Source organism: Perna viridis, chromosome 1, assembly GCF_037379345.1.
Source record: "Perna viridis isolate PV_CMFRI_1.1 ecotype Kerala chromosome 1, ASM3737934v1, whole genome shotgun sequence".
NCBI classification, from domain to species: Eukaryota; Metazoa; Mollusca; class Bivalvia; order Mytilida; family Mytilidae; genus Perna; species Perna viridis.
Genome location: NC_142445.1, coordinates 6036467 through 6054828, shown reverse-complemented (window position 1 = coordinate 6054828; position 18362 = coordinate 6036467). Strand labels below are relative to the sequence as shown.

Sequence of the window (18362 nt, the reverse complement as noted above, 5' to 3'; positions counted from 1 at the left end):
GTCATGTGTTGGAATAAAATACAAAAAAAAGATGTCTCAAAATACATAAAAAAATGTTCTAAAGATGTCTCTCTGAGTTTAAACTTAAAAGTAGACAGCAAAACTCGAGAAATTACAATAATATACAGATGTACTTTAGTAGCATTAAATTGTATCCACATACATAACAATGTACACTATATGAAATTAGGGGATAGATATAGTACTGCTTACGACCAGTGCAATGGATTTCTCTTCTTTTTTTCATTTCTCCATTTTATAGGATAAACCTTTTGTACTACAAGTTGGTTAATTATATATTAGAAGTCTTATAATTTGGGAAAATTGTTAGGTTCCACTGATGTGTGATAAGATAGCTCAGGATTTCTTTAATTTCTTGAAAGGTGAATTGATTTTTATGAAAGGGAATATAAATTGGTAGTTAAATTTAAAACCACTGAAGTAGATTGATATGATAAGAGATGAAGAGTGACACTGAAAGAACTTCTTAAGCTATCATATCAAATATTTTACTGACAACTTGAAGTTTGACAAAATCTTAGATTTGAAATAAAAAGAAACAAACAAAAAAATAATTATCTTGTACATCTTGGGTAATTAAAGACTTAAACAAGAAGCGTAAAATATCACGATGACATAAGTGATACATTGAAATAAAGTAGTTTGTGAGAATATTGGTTCCCCAATTCACGCTAGACATTGAACCAAAGGACCGCAGAAATGTCTTATAATAACTTGAATTCAGCGAAGGAATTTCTTAAAATTGTGACCTCATAAATATTTTAATGGAAAGAAAAATGAGTAAGAAAACGACAGAAAAATATATAATGTTCTGCAGTAGCTTAGATAGTAAGTTGTTAGCTCACCTGGCCGGAGGCCATGTGATCTATTGCCATAACTTGGTGTCCGTCGTCGTCGTCAACAATTTCTTCCAACATATTCTCCTCTGAATCTACTGCACAGATGAATGGATTTGGATGAAACTGAGGATGATTGTTCTTTGGAGTATCCTGTACAAAATGATTGTTTGGATTTATGTGTTAAAAAAACTTGGCTGCCGTTACTAAAAATAGAACATAGGGATCAGACAGCAGATTTTTACATATATCTTTAAAACCGTTAGGTTTAACCAAATTCTGACAGTGTTAAAATATTCAGGATGAGATCTATCTGAGGTCAAAATTTGATGAAAATCTGTTGACCCATGTGGAGTTATTGCCTTTTTTGGATGCCTTTTTTTTGCTGTTTTTACTTTCAAAAATCTTCTCCTCAGAAACTACTTTACAGAATTCTATGAAAGTTGGTAATTTTTGTGTTTTAGGGTATCCAAAATAAAATGATTGTTTGAATATTTGATCGGTTAACAAACATGGCCGCTGTTACTAAAAATAGAACATAGGGATCAGACAGTAGTTTTTTGCATATATCTCCAAAACCGTTAGGTTTAGCCAATTTATTTCAATGGCTAAAATGATCCTTATTATAAGGCCTACAAAAGTTTTTAGCAGTTTTCAGTCAATATCTTGAAATCAATAATAGATAGAATGAAACTTCCAATTGATGAAATGATCCTTAAGATACAAGTAAGTCCTACCAAGTCTTCAAGTAGTCAAAATTGTCGGACAACTACTTGTTAAAGTAATTGCCATTGAAAGGCAAAAATTTAACCAGGTGAGCGATTCAGGCTCTTGGGAGCCTCTTGTTTTTTTTTTTAAATGTCTCCACATTTTGTCCAACCTTTATATTTACCCCACTAACAACACCATATGTTGACAATCACCTTTTAATTCCTGTTTTTGAAGGTCCCTATTGGGCCTATAAGTCATCGTCTGTCATCTACATGTATATAGCTTCAAACTAGTCAAACTTAAACTTAAATTATTAATAGAAATTACATTAAGGCAAAAGGCAATGGATTCATCTGATGATTGGGTCGTTTCATTCGTTGTCCGCGGATGCTGGGGGTTGCGGTTGGAATCTCATTGGAAAACTTAATAGGTTTAAATCTTTAAATTTTGGTTTTATGTTAAGATATAAATTGTATTCTACTAACATTTCAGTTATATCCATGCAAGGGATTCAGACCTCCAGGAACCTCTAATGCGTCTATGCCTTCATTTCATTTCACTTCTCTGCAACACATGACATGATTAATGGATATTAAATTTTAATTGCTGTCATAAGGTGAAATATGCAGTTATCATGTTTATACTGTGAAATATGCATGTCACTGCATGTAATAGGTTAATGTGTACCAATACAGCAGTAACTAGTGGTTGGGGCTGCAAATATTTTTCCACCAGTAATAGATATCTAGCTTATACTGAAACTGTGCATCATAATTAACTAATGGCTGCATAGACATAGATGTCTATAAAAAGCAATATGGTTTCCGTATAAAAATGACACTGTAATTTTTTACTGAGTATGTTCCATTTTTACTGTGATTTTACTAAAATTCAAATTGCTTTGATACGATGAAATTTGTAAGAAGTATATTTATATGCTTCTTGTACAGAACCAAAAAAAAAAAAATTGGAACATGTTTCTCAACGTAGTAATTCAGTGAAGATGGCAAATTGAAAAATTAAAAAGAAATATCCAGACAAACACAACATCGAATACGTGAATAGAATGCATTGTAAATCAAATTTGAGTTTGTATTGTTCTAAAGGACAGGTGTTACAGAGACATCAACACCAAGTAGTAAGTAGCTATTGAAATTCTTGCGACTATATAGATGTAACTTTTTTATATTATCAATTTTAGATTCAAGATAAAGTCATAGAAATGATTTATAATCTATAAGAATTTAAATATGAGTTCTGCCCTTTTTTCTGAGAAATTTGACTTGAATATGTCTAAAATGTTTTGTCAATTACTTTCCTAACTGAATGCAGGAATAGTTTTTGTGGGGACATGTGTCATATGCCCCAGTTAGATCGTAGATTGGAAAGTGACCCTTAAAAATTGAATGTAAGTCAAAATACTGTGTAGCTAAACTAAGAATGACCTGGGTATAGACAACCTAGATTCATCATCTTGCACGTGACAAGTGAGTAACGTGATTAACGAAAGGCTGGATTCAAACGAACTTCATTTCAGTTAAATAATTCCAAATAACAAAGTAAAACTCTAATAAACAACTAAAACCAGCAATCATTTAATACATTCAACTACAAGAAACAAAACAGAGAAGGAAGCCCTACAAGATACAGTTGGCATAATGTATACAATGCAACAGGACAAATGGCACTTCCAAGATCTCTACACAAAGCGATAACAAAAAAGCAGAGATGCTTATTTGGGGTTTTCACGGTCTAGACTATCATTACGGATCTCGCACGACCGCCCCTTACGGGGATTCGGTTTAAAAATGTCTGCGAGTAGTTAGAGGTAGCGGAGCCCACCCTTCTGGATACCTGACCGAAAAACTCAGTGTCCTACTAGCGGCTGGCCTGCTGTATTGACACTCTGGCCTACTCCCAGGCCGTACGTGGGTCCGGAAGCGTTTTCCCAGTCTTGGGAGTACGTCAACGTGTAGAGAGACGAAACACGAACAGCTAGTTTTATCCCTTAGGGAACAGCTAGTTTTATCCCTTAAGGAACAGATAGTTTTATCCCTTAGGGAACAGCTAGTTTTATCCCTTAGGGAACAGCTAGTTTTATCCCTGGGGAAACAGCTAGTTTTATCCCTTAGGGAACAGCTATTTGATTTTTAACGGGGGAAGCTATAGTCAAATTTGAAATCAAACGGCAGGACGATGATGTATGGTTTAAAAAAATCCTGGGTAAACATTTGGGTGAAATAAAAAAGGCTGGATGTAAGTGATAGAAACAATGATGATCTGCTTGGTTTGAAAAAAAAAATACAGGACAGGCTAAAGTAAAAAGTCAGATATTATACTGAAAAAAATTCAGGACACAAACGTTTATCCTAGCACCTCCTAGAAATCAAATGGTTGCTCCATTACTGGTAGAATAAAATAACCATGTACGTAACACATTATTTGATCTTCATTCAGTATCTATTAATTTGTTGGTGAAAAAAATGGAAAAAAGACTAATATTATAAAGACAAAATTATAAAATGTAAATATGCACGTACTTGTGCTAGAGCAGAATTATTCCACTTAATTTGCACCCGAATTTGTCATAGGTTTGACACTAAGTTCAAATGAATCGAGCCTTCACAAGAACTTCATGTGAACTTTTCAAGTGTTAATGATACTTTTATGTGAACAATAATTGCATGCGTATATTTACAAGTTTAATGAGTGCCTGTCGGGAATCTTTCTTAAAAGAAGAATGAAAACATTTTACAATATGTTCAAACCATGTTTATAAACTCAGCCAGCAACCTTGAAAGAGTTTTTTTTTTGTTTTTGCTGAGATGGTTAGAAAGTTAAGCATTTCGGCATTCATGCATCACTTGAACTGATTATAAAATTTAACAAATCACATACTTGCTGCACGGAACCATGCACGTTGAAAGATCTGATATTGATACTATTGACAGCAATTTTAAATGATAGTTTAGTATATTATATCATTGTTTTAATTAGCCTTGGTCTAGTCGGGTATTTTAATTAGCCTTGGTTTAATCGGGTATTTTGTGTTGTTTTAATCGATGGTAGTTAAATTCTGTTTATCCTTATGGAGGTAGTGAAATATGATGATAATTACTCCATGTTGATTTTGTTATCCTTTAGGGATCCTTACACAATAATCAAAAGAAAGAAAACAAATGTTACTAATTTTTGATATGTTAATACGAGTTCCATTAAATAACATTATCAATTTAGTATATTGAACAGAATGAAGCAGCAATTTCCTCAAAAGATATGTATTTATAAGCAGATTTCTATTTGTTCTGTTATTTCTTTGTAGTGTCATTAGGTTTGCGCTGTTTCATCAATAGATGCCTTTCAATGCTTTGAATTTGTTAACACAATATTCGCCTGATAGTTGCATGGGAACTCTGCAAATAGATTTCTCTTACGTATATTACATATAACTGCCATTTTCATTAATCTAGGACAAAACTGTACAGTTCTATTTATTATTACTTTAAACAAATAACTTAAAAATAAATAATAACAATAAAAGTACCACAATCAAACAAACAAATTCACAAACAACAAAGAAACTGCTTCGCAAAACGCCGCTTCACGCAGGGGTAGAACCCGTAAACATCCGGGACACATACAAATACATAATACAGCTCTTGATACACACTTTTAATATAGCAATTGCATAAAAATGTTTGGTGTTCGGTACCTTTCAGTTCATACCGGCTATTCCTTCATAGATACGTTAAACCCCTCTAAAACCAACCCAAGATTGACTTTGTTGATATGGAACCCACAAATACGTAAGTTACATTTTATATTAAAAAAACTTGCTTTAAATGCCTTTTATCCCTATTCCTAATCATGAAGGTCATAACTCCAAATATCAATCAAAACCTTTTTATGGTACAATATAACATAGAATCGTAATTTTATACTCATATAAAACTGGATTTTGGTCCTTTTTATTCACTATAATTACCATAAACAATGTAGGCCATAACCCACGAATTCCACCCCAGTACATGCTTGTAGTTAAATTCTATGAAATGCATGCTTTTGACCCGCCGTTCCAAACGGTTAGTTCATACCCCTCAAAATGGTACACCGACCATTATTTACGCTATCACATAAAAACCATGCCTCCACGGACGACGAAAACACCATACCACTACTATTTTTTTTGTTGAATAATTGTCAGAAATAGTCCGGTGATAAAAATGTAATGCATTGAAATAGTCTGAATGTAAGACTCCAACTCTGCTACAGCCACCCATCCGTCTGAAACAAATCAATCGATTTATATTAAGAAATAAGAAATGAATTTTCTTAGAATATTGCTTTGGTGATGTGTGTGGTTGTTTTAGCGCGTGAAAAATTATACAACTATAATATCAACAAGAAACAAAAAGAACCAGAAATTTCAGAAAACTAGCAAGCTCACAAAAGTAGAAGCTCACAAAACTAAGCCACTTCAAGCACAGGGGCTCGCTACGAAATATAATGGAATTATAAATATACTAAAAACAAGAAGCATTCAAAGTTCCTGAATCGTTCACCTGGCAATTGATGCCCAATTAACTAAGTAAAGAAAGGTATCATGTTACCATGATTGGCAAAATATGCTGAAAAAGAGCATACATTGATGAATGCTGTAATTTCATATGAAATCCTAAGGTACATGTAACTTGGACCGGAAGTAAGCCTTGACTACTCGTCATTTCTCGTTATACAAAGATACAGTGTAAGAAACGTTCCATCGTAGTATCATAGAGTAACAGAGAAAATATTATACCGATCTTCTGTATACATATTTGTTTACCTGAAATGGTGTTTTCAGTAAGCATTCCATATAACTTTTACTCACTAACTTTCCTACACCTCTTAAAAATAATAATAATAAGATTTTTTCACAGAAAACCCATAACTCAATGAACACGGAGTTTAACAAAAATGGAGATGGGTCTTCGTAGAAGTAAAAGAAATGTAAGATGATGTAAGATGACAATGACTGAACATATACATTGGTACATATAAACATAACTTTTTTGCCACTTGCACATTGTGCGGACTGTGTAGGCTGTAAGTTCTATATAATTAAACTCCAGAGTTGGATTTCTCTTAAAATTTCATAACAAAAACAAATGACCAATCTCAATGTTCGAGTTCGGGTTATTCGCAGGAGCGGATCCAGGATTTTAGATTGAGGGGGGGGGTGCGGGCGCACAGTTAAAATTTCGCCGAGCGGAGCGAGTCGAAAAAAATTTTGAGGTTAAATTTTTCAAATATTCTTCTAGAGTGGGTGCAATGTTGATATCTTTTGAGGTAAAATTAGCGAGAAAAAATTAAAGTTTCAACATAAAACCGCCTAAATTTACCCGTGACAACCAATGCTTTGCTATTTTAGGGGGAGCGCACGCCCGCCACACTCGCGCCTGAATCCGTCCCTGATTCATATCATCTCTAAGTTTCCATAAAGATATTAAATCTGTTTAGCTTCATTAGCTGTTAAGAGATTTCTCTTAAAATGTTTATTGTAGAAACAAATGACCAGGTTATCCAATTTATCTTTAAGTTTCCATTAAGATATGCTTAAATCTGTTTAGCCCCATTTCAAGTAGAGACTGTAGAATTATTTCATTACAGAAACGGATATTGAACATGTCAATTTATAGAATATAAATATTCCACAGAATAAATGCATCTCGTGGAATTGTAACATTTCCTATTCGATAAACGAAGATATCACGTATTGCAGATTGAAAAGGTCCATGCAAATCTTTGATGACCCATCTTCGTCAAATAATCAAAGTGCTGTTAGCACTAGGGGTTTTTGATTCTTGTGAAAATTGTAGCACGGACAAAATTAAAAAGATTACATGATGTAAATATAACTTAGCCTATAATCATACATTTGCATACTTGAGTTGCATATCCCATATTATATAGAACTGTTTTTCCTAATACGTATTAACTGAATATCAATCAATTACCGATTCCTGAAGTAGAAACTAATCGATAGTTAAACACTACTCAACGTCACACACATTAACAGATTTTGCACTGTTCCACCTTTTTCCATTTTTAAAAACTTGTCCAAAAGCAAATTTGCAATCACATTCAAAAGTATTTCAACAGAGTATTATCCTACACTGTAATTGTACTCAAACGGAACTAATTTTAGTTAAAGAATCAACATTTTAATAGTTTTTAAAAACTAGACACTTTTATCAATTTGAATTTTTCCGACAATACTTGGTTAAAATCACAGCTCTTCACTTCCTGTTTATTAATCATAAAATATTGATGATAGGATGGAGATTTTGACTGATAATTGTATTAATGTAACATGCTTAGCTCATTTAATGCTTCTTGGCACATGCAAGAGAAACATCCAAAAGGAATCCTTCCAATCTTCGGTTCATTTGTCAACTATATTTTAAATTTATTTGATGAAATAATTAAATATTCTTAAGATGAATAATTGTCAGAAATATATTTACAAGTTATAAAAAGATGTTTTGAATAATATACTTTTTGTAGTATTCTGAAACAGCAGGGAAGTTCCTGGTATAATACGGCGACCACCACACAAGCCCACACTGCAAAATAAGAAAATCCATCATTTTGAAAGCATCTTCTTTAGTATATGTAGAAGATGATTTGGAATCGTTTATTACAAAGTATGAGGAATCACTATCGAAGTATCAAAATATTCATTCCCTATAGAATAGGTAACAAATGTCATAGATATAGCCTAGCCGATAGGTAATTAAAAATGTAAGAGCTCAAGCTCATGTGCAATATAGGTTCAAAAAGATAAGTAGAAGCAATTCCACACACCCCCCCCCAGAAAAAAAAATTGAGTTAAAATATGCATTTGAAATTTTGTTTAAACCTAATTGGTTAATCACTGTACATTGTACACGAATCACTTGAGTGTGTACATTCTAATGGTATAATGTAAAAATGCAAAATGATGTTGGTGCTTTTTTCTAGTTCCTTGGTTAAAGGTATGACTGATATGATTCCAGATGATTGCAACGTCTAGATAGGTTGTCCAGTCTGGTAAATGTGAAAGAGCACATATCAATAATTACAGAAATCATATATCCATATACCCAAATGGGGCAGTGGAATACAATTACAAATACATACAACCTTTCCTAAATCCTGTGGTTTTTCTGAGACATGTGTATCATATGATATGTTTTTAAAAGAGGTACATTGTAGCGATCTTAGGGAACCAACATAGGCAATGGCAGTGAATATTCGAAAATACCTGGGCGTGCTAGGGTAAACATGGGGAATATCGGACGTTGTACAGATTCGTCACTTCTGCACTTCGGGTGATGACGAATCATTCCATGTGAAAGATGAGGATCTTCCGCGCATAAAATATCCATTTTCATATACCTGCTTATGATTGGCTAGCGAATCTAGAACCATTTGTAAAATATATCAGCTATTTGCAAATTCGGACATAGATGGGGAAATCCGGACACACATATGGGGAAAAACGGACACCCTGCACGAATAAACGAAGCATACAATACCTTGTTTAATGAGTGCATTTTTTTTCTACTGTTTCACGTCTTTCGATCCTTGGTTTTGTAACTGTATTGATTGAAAAATACACACAAAACTAATTATTCTAGATATATATTATATGTATAGAAATAATCGTAGTCTAGATCTATAGATATCATAGATCGGGGCGAAGGGGCGGATCCAGACACTTTTTAAAGGATGGGTGCCAGCCGCGGTTCCTCTGGGGGTGCTAGGACATTATTCGCTATTTTTATGTCAATTTTACACACAGAAATAACAAATCTTCCAATAAAAAGGGGTACCCTCGGGAGGATGCTGATTTTTTTAAAAGTCTATTTGTTATAATTTTGCACGAAATAAAATCTTCCCAAAAGATGCAGTTCTTTCTGGGTCCGCATCTGAAGATATTTTCGTTTAATAACTACTGTTGAGTTCATTGAAATCTTTAATGATTGAACTTTGTTTAGTTATGATTTAGTGCAATTTTTACTCACGTGATTTTACTATAGATTTCAATAATTGTTAATGTCTTTTTTGTTTTTGTTTAAGTTATGTGTGTTTATTTGTTGATCCTGATATTTATATGAACGATATATTTTCATTTTTATTCCTCTATATCTTTCTCTTGCCTTGCCTGTTGATATTTTTGATAACTCGGGCATAAACAACGGGCAAATATTGAGGTGCAGGCTGTAAGACCACATGATTGTAGTTAGATAGGGCGATATCAATTATGACAAAAATAGAAAGCTGAGAAGAAAAGATGAGTTTCTCCACAGCTAAGGTGGGTAATATTGAAGTGTCGTCATGTTTATCTGTTGATATTCAAGTTTTCTAATTTTTTTGTTTCGTTTTGTTATGTTTTTTTTTTTAATACTTTGTTAAATTCAAAAATATTCTCTCCAGACCCATTCACATAAATTCACTGTAAAGCTCAGTTTGAACAAACGAGTTATTCTGTCAACATTCAGTATATACAGTATGTTTAAAATTGACCGAAGATACAAGTTGGATCTCGTTTAATCTTACATGTAATCATTTTCTTTATTTCATTTTCTTAAGAAATATTTCTAGTGCTTTCTTGTTTCTATTCTCAGCATTATGTTGTTTCCTTGCCATCTCCTCTTCTTTCTCAAGCTTTTTATTCCTCTTTTCAGTTATAAACTCAGGTGAAGTAAAGAGTCTATGTCCAGTGTTTTTCTTTTTCTTTTTTTTTTGTTGTTCCTCCAATTTACCTGGTTGAATGGAAAATATTTTATTTATCTCAATATTCCATTCGGCAGATTTTGGTGGAGACTTGATCATGGTTGATGACCAGAGAGGATCATCACCGGAGATCTGGTTTTTACTATTGTGCGTGACTGGAATATTGCTTAAAACTCGGCTATTATCCCCAGTGTTATCAGGGGGCATGACTAGTGGTAGATCAATAACCCTAAGGTCGGACTCCGGAGTATTGCTTATCAGCATGAAGAGGTTGACGATGTCATCAACTTCGCTGCGCTCCTGAGTGATCAATTCATTGTTCTGATCAAGTGCGATTTGTGAAAGCAGTTCTAAGTTAATTGCAGGATTATCCCCATCAAACGGAGGGATAAGCTCTGATTCTACGTTATCGGACTTATCTGATGTAACTGTTGATGTGGTACAATAAATGGGTTCATTATCTTCAAGAGTTGTTGAAACGGTATATGGCTTGTCTTTGCTCTGATATTCAAGTTCTCTTACAACAATATCTTTGTTGGAAGGCTCTGCCGGCATGAAAGCTTCAGTTGGGATGATGGAAGGATTTAGTGGGTATACGCCGCATGCTTTAAAACCGCTTCGAATGTTCCTTTCAGTGAAGGAGAGATGGAAAGCCTGATTGCATAAGCGGGCCCAATTCCATTTCATTACCGTATTACCTGGTGCAAGAGATGTAAATTCGTCGCAAACAGAGTTGTAGTGCTTCTTGAATGGACCAAATACAGTACGATCTGGAGGGCACAAATAATGAGTTGTATGTGCTGGTAAAGCTAAAATAGTTATCTGTTCTCTGGCCCCTCCTCTATTAGATCCAACGCTTCGTGGGAGCTGTGCTGGTCGACCAGAATCAGCTGCGGTCTTTCTGGTCCACAATTTTGTAAGAAGACATCTCTGAACCATTTCAAGCATCCTGTCTCGTCGATCCAAGCATTCGTTTGATACCATCAAACGGCATTCTCTGGACCTTCGGTTTTATTGAATTCATTCAAAGACTTTTCAGTTTTGCCTTTAACTATAATCATCGGAGGCATGGCAACTCCTGACGCACTAACGCACCCAACAACTGCAACAGACTCCCTAGTATTAGAAACTAAGCCCGGGACGGACTTTACTCCTTTTCTGGACAGCTTTTGTATGCTCCATACTCAGATTAGTTTCATCCACGTTCCAGATGAAAGTGGGTTTGTCATTCAGGGACAACTGATTTATGTGTTCCTCCAAGTCTTTAAAGTAGTTATTTACTTGAACTTGGTTTAAATTTCTAGCCCTTGTACCTGTGAGTTTTTCTGGTTTTCTTAGAACTAATTCAGGATTACGTCTTCGGAACCCACCCCACCATGCCTGACCAGGTATTCCATTTTTAAAAGGTGTTTTGATTTTCATAGTCTGTGCTAGACGGCCTGCTTTTCGAAAAAGTTGCTTCCTGGAAATGCAGAAACCTTGACTAGATGCAGTTTGTGCTTTTTTAACAATGTGGTTCTCAACTTCCGCACTGAACACGGTGCTACTACCGCTTTTACGACAGCTTACCTTCCCTGATACATGGTCACCTAAAGTTGACCTTTTTACACCAAAATGTTCTGAAGCTTTTCTTATAGACATTCTTTTAGAATGTACAGCCTTGATAGCATTTTCTAAGTTAATGTTTTGTTTGTTGTAAACTCCTTTTATTTTTCTTGCCATCTACAAGAGAGAAAGGGTCGGTATGTTTGTCGTCATAGCTGATTTTATTCACACCATAATCTCTAATATATTGTTACCATATAAGGTTTACCATATAATGAATAATTTCAAACCTGCACAACTAGCTGCGATGATACAATTTTTGTGTCCGTCCGTCTGTTCATTCGTTATGTTGTCGTCTCATTGCACCTCCATTTTTTTCCGATTTCATTAAAACTTTAGTGAATGATTAGTAGCAATAAAGGGTTAGATGTGTTTTTTTCTACATTAATTGGTTTAAGGAGATTGCTTGTTTATTTGTTGTTTTTTTTTGAAAGGTGTAGAGATTTGATTTCTTCTTAAAAGAGCAAATGTTGGCACGTGAGGTAATGTGACATTCTCACTAACGTTTATTTTTAATTTTGTCTTTTGGTCAACGTTGGTCACCTCATTCTTACTCGCCAAGAGAAGGAAGACCCATAATATGAATGTAACTCCATATTGCTTTTGTATATGGTTTATCAGTTCAAAGTTTAAGGACTAAACACTGGACACAAAAAAAACATATACAAAACAAAATAGATCTACATTAGGTATTCGAATTTTAAAGCACCTTATGGTCCTCCTTGAAATATAACAGTTTCTATATCTATATAGCCTAAATGAAGAGTCTTTATTGTTCTACATGATTCTTAGTTTGAATATACATGTTGTTGGTGTTACGGTGAAGCCAATCTGTAATGTTGACCCAATTATGCTTTGATCCCACTTGAGTCTAAAATGAGAGGCACCATGTAATAAAACTCTAAGGATATCAAATTCACAAGAAATCGTTGATGGAAATTTATTTTTATTATACGTTTGATTTGAATATAACTAAGTATAACGAATCAGGTTGCACCAAGTCATGGTTTTATTCAAGATTTACCAATCTTTAGTTTCAAATGAATATCCGTGTTGGGATAAAACATTTATAGCTTTTTCAAGTTCAGGGCTTGATGTCTTGCAAACAATGGAGTATCTTTGTTGTGGTCCTGTTCTTCTATTCTTTACGAAGGGCTCGTCCTTCGGTTTTAACAACCATTGACGCGACAGACCCATATTTATAATTTCCGATATAACATAGACATCATCCCTTCTTAAGTATGCTCTAATATTGATTCCATCCAAAATACAGACAGCATTTGGATCCTTGTAATTTTTCATTTCTCTGTTAAGTTTGTAACCTGCACCCACAACTAATTTCCGTGACCCCCAGTGGTGTATTCCAACACACCAGAGATTATGAACTATGAGTAACTTCATCTATGACAAGTTTAAACTTATATGGTAACAATATTCAGAGATTTTCAACATGCCACTCAGTTCACAAAAGCATAATCATTTCAGCAAACGAATGAGAGAAACTACAAACCATATAAATTAACCCTTTCTAATAACACATTCTTAAATTTCGAGAAAAAACGTAAGGCTCTGTCTCTGAATCTTTTAACGGATTCTAAATCCAGAGATGCTGAATTTTGCTTCCAGGTTTTAGTGGAGTCCGTCAAGTTGCTCATTTACTTTTGTTACTTTGTATGTATTGTACTGGTTTTTTAGTTTTCTTTTATGTGTATGTCTGTTTTCCATGACTGGTCTTTGTCCCTGGATTACTTTCGACTTCCGCTAGAATCTTGGTGCTCATGTTTACTCTTTTAAATGGTCGATCAATATTTATACCTTTGAGAACAGATGTGAAAATTGAAAGATGAAAAAACCGTCAATAGTCATGCATTGCGCTCAGATTCATTCATTTGATGAAAGGCCTATTTGCAGACATGGTGGGTGAGATTCCGTGTAATCAAACATATTTATAAATGCGAAAACGACCAGAAATTTGCCTGTTTCGCAAACCAGCGTATTTCATTCAGAGCGCCTCTTTTACCACCGGTCTTGTATAATATCCAATTGGAACAGATGAATGCTTACAATTACGTGGGTATTTTTTTTGTAAATCCACTAAGTTTATATCCAGATTTTTTATTCTAAGAAAGATTTTAGCGTAAATACGATGTATCCGGATTTCCCCAATCTTTTTTTTTCAATGGGGAAATCCGGACAAATAAAAATACATCAAAACGATCTATACTTTTAAAAGATTTTAGAATATGTTGCTTTTTTCAAGTACATTAAAATGTAGTCTTAAACAATTTATCAAATTTACTTATCAGGTTTCATATATAACAGTAATCATACCTAGTGTGCAAATTGTCGTTGTTTATAATTCCCGCCTCGGCAACTTTTAATTCTCAATGTCAACGGAAGTATTCGGCCTTGAACCGGAAATGTCACGTGATATTTTCTTGTTTACGCGTTTGACGCGGATGACAACCGAAGAAATATTTTTAAAGGATGCCATGAAAATCATTTCGTTTTGAAATTATTATTTATTTTATATTTGTTATTTCAAAAACTTTCGCAAAATATTTTGTCCGTATTTCCCCATGTTTACCCTAATGTACATGACCTATATAGTCTTATAACGAGCCGCAGTGCCTGAATCGGAAACCCGGTAAAGCTAACCGACCATTTCATGTAAACTTCCCGTTCTTGTAGATGCAAGAAACACTCGTAGAACACACGTGTATGACACTTAAAAGGTGCATTTTTATCTGGTATGAAGCTAGAACTCCGACGCTATATCGGTAAACACGGCGAGGATATGCAGCATTATGTGGCATATAACTATTTATCCTTCAATGAGGTTATTTGTTAACCGAATTAAGGTATACGGTTATTTTTTTTTTTTGCTGTATTCGTACATTAGCAGGTTACGTACATTCTCTTGGAATTAAATTTTGATACATTGCTTATTTTCTTCAAACAGCTTTGACGGATTATGTGGTGTGGATTAAATTTCAATGTTTACTGAGTCATGCGCCATGCGTATTAATTTTTTTCTTCCTGTTTAACGATCGGGGCTCCTCAGGGGATACGTATTTTAAAATTTTATTTTAAAAATGTACACACCCATAAAACTATTAATATAACAGGATAAAAACAATATAGGTACATTGTCGAAAATTATTGAAGTTATGTGTATTCGGCTTGGAACGGGGAAATAGCTTGGCGGAGCCTCGCATTTCCTACCCGTTCCGTCGCCTCATCACATATCTTCACAAATTTTCAACAGTGTACCTATATTGTATATATATTTATGCAAATCATATGCGAATATCATGAGGCTAGAAACCACTAATTCCACTTTCCATAGGCTTCTATGCTAATTTCACAATATTCAATGGCTTCTCTGGACTATACCTTAACCGATGCGTGAACAACATCTTGTGAAGAGCTCCAAAAAACATCGAGGTTTGTAGATCACAAATATTCCCTATCCCCCAAATTGGTTCTACAACACTAAAAACGATGTAGCTTACATCTGCTTACATAATAATAGAAATATCGAGGTTTAATCCAGCTTTTTTCCTATCAAAACACAACATCCATTGTCCTCGATCGGCGCCATTTTCGAATTTGTAACCAATGTAAACAAATATGAAACTGATTGATTTTCAACACGTATTGCTGTCAGTTCTGCTGATGGCAACACTCATCGTAGATCTCAATCACCAACACATCAAATCAGAGTACCTCAATGGGAAATATGACAATATACAAGGAAATACTTACCTGAAGTTAATACACTGTAGCGTTACAATCACAGTCAAATCCAGAAAATTACAAACACTATCCAGTGTCAGACCTCTTCAACACTCACTTGTATACCTCAGCATGTTACTCATAATAAGATCAGCAGATGTGGAACATATCAACATCACAAATACTCAGTTATGTGGCTAGGAGGAGATCTGAACCTACCAGACATAGAATGGAACACATCAACTACCAATGGACACCAAAACTCATCCCAGATTTATAGATATGACAAACGAATGCTGCTTGGAACAGATTGTAGATTTTCCAACTAGAGGAACATCAATCCTGGATTTATTCTTAACAAATAGACCAACCCTGTTAAACCGATGTGAACCATTACCTGGGATAAGCGACCATGATACAGTCTTTATCAACTCAAAAATAGCAACAAGAAATCCAAAACCGACAAAACCAAAGATCTATTTATGGAAACGAGCAGATATAGATGGGCTAAGAACAGCAATAATTGAAATAGTAAAGCAATTCAAAGAACAGTTTAATGTCAGAAGCCAGGTAGCAGATATGTGGAATTTCATACAGACAGAACTACTTAGGATACAAGAGGAACACGTACCATCAAAAATGATATCATCAAGGTTCCACCAACCATGGATCAACAGAGACGTTAAAAGAGTAACATCGCAAAAGAAAAAGGCATTTAAAAAAGCCAGAAGAACAAAATCAGAGAAAGACTTCAAAAGATATAAGAAGCTGAAGAAAACACCACAGAAAGAATGTAAGAACGCCTATGCCAATTATGTCCATGACATCATAAGCCCTGACACCAAAGGAAATCCAAAGAAGTTTTACAGTTTCATCAAAAGCAAAAAAATGTGACAACATAGGAGTATCACCACTGAGAAACAAAGATGGCCTAACTTACTCTGACAACAGTACCAAGGCAAATATACTCAATAATCAATTTTCCTCCGTTTTCAACTCCAATGAAGATAAATCCGCCATTAAGACAATGAAAAGTGATCCATATCCATCAATGACCAACATTACAGTCACAGCAATACTCTGTAAAATGCTAGAACACATCATCTGCAGTAACATCCATAAACACCTGGAGCAACACACCATCTTGACAGACGCACAACACGGATTTAGAAAGGAAAGATCATGTGAATCCCAACTGATACTAACAGTCAATGACCTGGCCAAGAACATAGATGACAAGGGACAAATAGATCTAATCCTACTAGACTTTTCTAAAGCCTTCGTTTAAGTACCACACGAGAGGCTATTATACAAGATTGACCACTATGGCATCAGAGGTTCAACCCTAACCTGGCTCAGAGACTTCCTAAGTAATCGGCAACAAAAAGTTCTCCTGGAAGGTGAATGCTCAGCAACAGCTCCAGTCCAATCAGGAGTTCCGCAGGGGAGTGTACTTGGACCACTAATGTTCCTCATCTTCATAAATGACTTACCAGAATATGTATCATCTGCCAACGTAAGATTATTTGCTAATGACTGTGTCCTTTACCACCAGATCAAGAATACAGAAGACACAGAAACCTTACAAAATGACTTGAATGGTTTACAACAATGGGAGTCTGACTGGCAAATGGAATTCCATCCCCAAAAATGCCAATTATTGAGAATTACCACCAAAAAGACACCAGTAAACGGCCAATACAACATCCATGGTCACACACTTGAAGAGGTATACTCTGCAAAATATCTAGGAGCGACAATCCACAAGACACTGAGCTGGAACTATCACATCAGCAACATAACAAAAAGAGCCAATTCCACCAGAGCCTTTCTCCAGAGGAATTTGCGTAGCTGCCCTAGTAACACCAAGGTACTCTGCTACCAGACACTAGTCATACCATTGATGGAGTACTCCTGTACCATCTGCGATCCTCACACGCAGGAAAACATCAGCAAACTAGAAGCAGTACAGCGAAGAACAGCACGCTTTGTTATGAATGATTACAACAGGACCAGCAGTGTAACATCAATGCTGCAGAATCTTAAATGGGAGCCCCTATAACAACGGAGAGCGAGATGTTAAGCCATCATGATGTACCGTATAGTACATGGTCTGGTTGCCATACCACCAGGTGCATATCTAACATCACGCACAACCAACACCAGACGGAACCACCAGTTCAGCTATCTCGTCCCATTCGCAAGAAAAGAAGTATTTAGATACTCATTCTTTCCGGACACTATAAGATTGTGGAACGGGCTACCAGACACATTGATATCCAGCAGCTCTCTTGATACTTTCAAGTCAGGAGTGCAGTCCGTCCAAGTCAGATAAACAGCTATCGTCGTTTTTAATCGCACTGTATATACGGATCACTCACAGCACTGTACAAATTTGCACACAGATGTTTTTCTCGCATCGACCACTGTATATAAAAGTACGACGATACTCCAGTCGAGGACTGTACTTAAACGGAAAAGAAAGAAACTTTAATCTGCAGAGGACTATATCAGCATGATTCTACATGTCAGCTCACAATCCTCAGAATGGTATGTGGGGTTAGCAGACTTGCAGTGCAGTACTGGTCACCGGAAGTGAAGTGTCTATAAATAGCATGGGAAATCCCAGTGTTTTCACAAGATAGGGGTATATTTAGAAATCATTATGGAAATTTGGCTTCACATCACAAG

At 35.2% G+C, this 18362-nt stretch overlaps 1 pseudogene; it reads right to left on the bottom strand.

Moving 5' to 3' along the window:
* Window positions 1-10166: 10166 nt before the first annotated feature.
* Window positions 10167-11750, bottom strand: LOC148626995 (uncharacterized; annotated as a pseudogene).
* Between the last annotated feature and the right edge of the window lie 6612 nt (window positions 11751-18362).